Source organism: Trichechus manatus, unplaced genomic scaffold (assembly GCF_000243295.1).
Source record: "Trichechus manatus latirostris isolate Lorelei unplaced genomic scaffold, TriManLat1.0 scaffold00001, whole genome shotgun sequence".
Classification (NCBI taxonomy): Eukaryota; Metazoa; Chordata; class Mammalia; order Sirenia; family Trichechidae; genus Trichechus; species Trichechus manatus.
The window spans coordinates 16,809,770-16,815,182 of NW_004443937.1; positions in this window are offsets into that span (position 1 = coordinate 16,809,770).

Here is a 5,413-nt window from a genome sequence, read left to right on the forward strand (position 1 = left end):
ATAACGTAGGTTGTTAATGAGTCTTCCTCCAATCCTAATGTCCTTTTCTTCTTCATATAGTCCAGTTTCTCGGATTATTTGCTCAGCATACAGATTGAGTAAGTATGGTGAAAGGATACAACCCTGACGCACACATCGAATTTGGATCATAACAAATTATGTATAACACTGGGAAGAATGGGAATTCTAGAACACTTAATTGTGCTCATGAGGAACCTGTACACAGAACAAGAGGCAGCTGTTCAAACAGAATAAGGGGATACTGCGTGGTATAAAGTCAGGAAAGGTGAAAGGATTAGCTAGAGTTTTTTCTAAACTAAAACAGGGGCTTCAGTTGCTTGAAAACATGAACCTAAACACTGATTGCTTTCTAAAGTCGACAGGCAGATTCAGGAAGCAGTGAGGAGTTACCACGAAATATATGAAAAAGAAAAAAGAAAAGGACCATATAGACGACTGCCCCTAATTTTCTGACTAGAAATGCCATCCCCATTCCCAGGAATAATCCAGATGATCCAGAACATTCCACAAGTGGAGTTATTACTGCAACTGACAAAATGCCAAAGTTGTCCAACTCTTCTTCGTTAAATTTTTATGATTTGTGTATTTTTACGTATTAAAATATATCTGTAAATTTATATGCAATGTTACCAATCCCCAAAGGCAAATAAAGATCGGACTTATAAAGATACAGATAATAAAAGGCAATAATAATGAAAAGTAAAAAAGAAATGAGGTATTCAACTTACGTCAGAATCGAATTACTACGGAGTCATCGGGACGAAACCCCATTGTAAATAGGGGACTACTCGCATGATTATACTCTCAGATTAAGGTAATGTGTCTCTCTTCCAACAAGCACCTTGTGCTTCTAATTATCACAGCCAGGAATTATCATAATCTGTTGATGTGTCTGCACCTTCTACCACACTGTGAGTTGCCGGCACACAGTAACCATACCTGGTTTTACTTTGTTCCCCACAGCTGTTGACACAGGGCCTCATCTCTGCAAATAAGCTTGGATTCAATATCTGTAAATGTAAGTTCTATTTCCCTCAGAAATCCTATCACAATTTGTGATGCTATGTTGATCTGTGTGGTGTCATGTCTGATGTCTCCACTGGACTAAGAGTTCCCTGAGGACAGGTACCTTGGCTGTTCTGTTTACTACTTCTACCCAGGATCCAAAACAGTGTGGCTGTCTTAGTCATCTAGTGCTGCTGTAACAGAAATGCCACAAGTGGATGGCTTTAACAAAGAGAAATTTATCTTCTCACCGTCTAGTAGGCTACAAGTCCAAATTCAGGGCATCAGCTCCAGGAGAAGGCTTTCTCTCTCTGTCGGAAGGAAGGTCCTTGTGACGCATCAGTCTTCCCTTCGTCTGGGAGCATCTCAGGGCAGGAACCTCAGGTCCAAAGGATGCGCTCTGCTCCCGGCACTGCTATCTTGCTAGTATAAGGTTCCCATGTCTCTCTGCTCGGTTCTCTCTTTTACGTCTCAAAAGAGATTGGCTTAAGACACAATCTGATTTTGTAGACCTCATCAGTATAACTAATCTATCTTATTACATCACAGTGATAGGATTTACAACACATACGGAAATCACCTCAGATTACAAAATGGTAAACAATCATACAATACTGGGAATCAGGACTTAGCCAAGTTGACAGATATTTTTGAGGGACACGGTTCAATCCATGACAGTGGCCTAGCACGTTATTTAAGAGTGTTGATTGGATTAAGTAATTAATGAGTAGTTTACAGTATCTGAAAGGAGAAAGAGGTTGGAAGTTCCACCAAAGTATACAGAAGAGGAAGGGCCAAAACCAACACAGCCACAACACCCAGCATTTCTATGAGGGACACATCGTGGCCCAGGGGGCTAAAGAGGTGGATAGGAGCCCTGACGCACCAGAGGGCACATACCCCATCTACAGGGGGTGGCACTACTGAGCTCCAGCATTACACTGCCATGCAGAAACACAGGCCCAGAATAGCCAATCTTCCAGTCTTTCATGAGAAGCTGGAAATGTGGCTGTTTATGTGAAATCTGGTGGTGCAAACGGTTAACGCACTTGGCTGCTAACCGAAAGGTTGGAAGTTTGAATCTACCCAGAGGTGCCTCAGAAGAAAGGCCTGGTGATCTACTTCCAAAAATTTAGCCATTGAAAACCTTTTGTAGCACAGTTCTGCTCTGATGTGGTTGCCATGAGTCGGAGTTGACTCAACAGCAACTGGAAAACGTGAAATCTCCCACTTTTTAATGTTGGCAATGATAATCGTCCTATGGGTCCACAAAGCTCGTTTTAAATGCATGCTTGTTGGTAATTCTCATAACAATCCTGGAGGGAGGTTTGCAGATGAACAGCCTGAGGCTCAGAGTGGGAAACTGTCTTGCCTAAGGCCACCGGCTGGCTGGGGTATGAATGTGGGGGTGGGAGGGAGTGGGGGTGGAAACCTGGCCCCAGAGCCTGAGCTATCCCACAGAACCTTTTCCAGAAGGAAAGTGCGGCATTTCTGAGGGGACATGGAGCTAATTATCAGGGATCCAGGCCAAGGTCCCTCACAGGCTTTGCCCTAAGCCTTCCTGGGCAGGGTGAGACTTGGCCTGGTGCCTAACTAGCCCGGAGCCCAGCCAGGCCACGCATGGCCTTCCATTGGCGCTAGATACTTGCTGTCTGTGCCCCACATGCAGCAATTAATCACCGTCACCTCATGACAACGCTGGTGTAATTATCTTGTATTATGAGTGACGGCTTGCCCAGGCGGCCCACGGCTCCCTGAGCATGGGGTTGGAACTGCCCCTCTGCACCCACGGGCACAGGCAGCTGCCTCTGCCGCTCTCTCCCCCTTCGTCCCCCAGCTCTTTGTGGTGACTGACCTGTCGAGTGACTTGAGCCAAAAAGGAGCATCCCATCGGTAGGGTATTTTGTGCCCGGGAAAGGGGAAATAGCATGATCAAGAAGAGGGCCACGTGCTCGTCCAGCCCGTCTGCTCCTCCTTCACTCATTCACAAAGTTATGGCTGACGCTAACCAATGTCAGACAGTATTCTCTCCAGGGCAGCAGTGTGAACAACATTCTAGCAGGGGAGATGCACAATCAACAAACACAGAGATAAGATTATTTTAGATTGTGCCAAGTGCTGTAGAGAAATCTGTAGTGTAGATGGAGGAGAATCACTTCAGGTGGTTGGGCAGGGAAGGCCTCTCTGAGGCGTGACATTTGAGCAGAGGCAGAATAACAAGAACTAGCCCTGCAAAACTTGGGGCATAGGGACCAGGCCAGACCACTGGCCGCGTCAGAGAACAGAAAGAAGGTCATGGTGGATGGAACAAGGAGAACACCAGGTGAGAGAGGTCAGCAAGGGTACCACTACATAGGCCCAAAAGTGTCTAGATTTTACTCAAGTTCAATGGAGTGCATTCTGAAGCATGATTTATTGCTGCCTACTGAGCTGTGCCTTCTTTCCCCAGGTTGCCCCTGTCTATAATTTCCTACCTTCCATCCATCCAACAAACCCTTCTACAGCGGCTAAAGTGTGGCAGGCCAGGTCCTGGGAATGCAGCAATGACAAAACAAGCCCCTGCCCGGGAGAGCCCACCTTCGGAGGAAAGGACCCTGCCTACTTCTTCTGCCTGAGAGCCTCCCATTCATGCTCAAGCTCTGAGGCCCACTCCAGACGCCCGCTGCCGCCAGGTGGCGCTCTGCGCCTGCGCATGGGCCGCGGCCCTGGGGTTGCCCTGCCAAGACCGGACCGGGCGGGGGAGGGGCGGCTGGGCGGGGGGCGGGTCCCGCGCCGCCGGTTGTGTGACTTTGGGTTTGACCTGCCTGGAGATGAGCTAATCCCGCCGTATAATAGACTCCGGAGAGATAGGGAAAATGGCTGCGGCGCTATCTGCGTCGCCATGGGGACCATCGCGAGCGCACAGGCGGGGCGCGAGCCTGGAAAAATACAGCCTTTGTCGGCGGCGCGTGTCACTCACAGCGCAGGGACCTCAGGCGGCGGGGCTTGGCTCTGTCTAACCCCAGCTCCAGAGCAGAAAAGCTCTGGGGTCCCGGGCAGGGGGTACTCCCAGAGGCCGGCTAGGACTCCGGGTGTGTCCAGACTCCTCGGACGGCTCCTCCCCTTACACACCCGTACACCCCGTTTTCTGTCACAAGCACTCATGTTCCACGGCACATCCCACTCCCACCTCTCTCGCGTCAATCACACCGGCACACACCATTCTCTCCCTTCCGGTTGTCTCTTCCCCAAACTGGAAGCGAGGCCCCAGCTTGTGTGTCCAGCCCAGAGTCTACACCTGCAGGTATACGGACAGGCCCCAACAACGGCCCTTCCTCCTCTCTCCTCTTTCAGTGAATCCAGGCACACCTGGGCAGGTACGCAAGGACACAAACACCCTCGCACAGATTCGTGCATACTCCCAAGGCACATGCTGGCACCCGCACAGTCACTCTTGGCTGTCACAGGTGTGCTGCCAGATGCACACGCTTACAAGCATTGTTGTTAGTTGCCGTCGCCCCCAAAACACACTGAACAAGGCAGGAAATATGCACACACACAACACTCAGGCAAGCAACTCTCCCAGGCTTGAATATACGCATCCACACTTCCCTGAGTGGTGTGCAACACCCCCTCGTGTGTATATCCCCAAACAATCTCCCTGCGGGCAGTTATGTTAAAGAACTCACACTACACTTGTACGCACTTGCTTGCACATCCACTCCTTTACACACACATGCCCACCCACCCTCAGTGCCATGCATGCCCACACATTTACGCGCAGTGCCCCTTTCTTCCTGTATGCACCCTGAAACAGCCTCATTTCAGCCATTCCGGGCACTGACAACACACATGCCCACCACGCGGAGGGGAACAGGCTTGCGCTTTCTTGCAACACACTTGACACATCTGCATGCCCGCACGCACACTCACACCCTGGCACACCCATGTGTCTACCTAAACACGCTGGGCACACTCGCCCCGGGCAGGAGCACCGGCTGGCACGCTCGCCGGAGGCCAGGGACGCACACTCGGGTGGCTCTGGCGGGCATGCGGCGCGGGCACGGGGCACCTGACGCGCCCCCCGCGGACGGCTATCGTTCTGCCCATCAGCGCGCAGATCTGCGGTGGTAAATGATGCATTCGATGGCGGGCGCATTTGTTCTGAGCGCTCTGAAAGGGCTCCGATAATCTGGAAGGCAGAGATAAGGAACACCATTTATTCCGCAGCACTTTGGAAACAATTCCCAGCCCTGTACAACCCCATTCTCGGGCAGCCTCCGGGAGCCGGACAGATAACGATTGGCTATTCATTATCTTCGCCGGGAACAAAGATTAGCCCGCCGAGATGAAAAATTACCCCGGACAGCCGCGCGGCCCCGCGCGGACCCCCTTGCCCGCCGCCGCC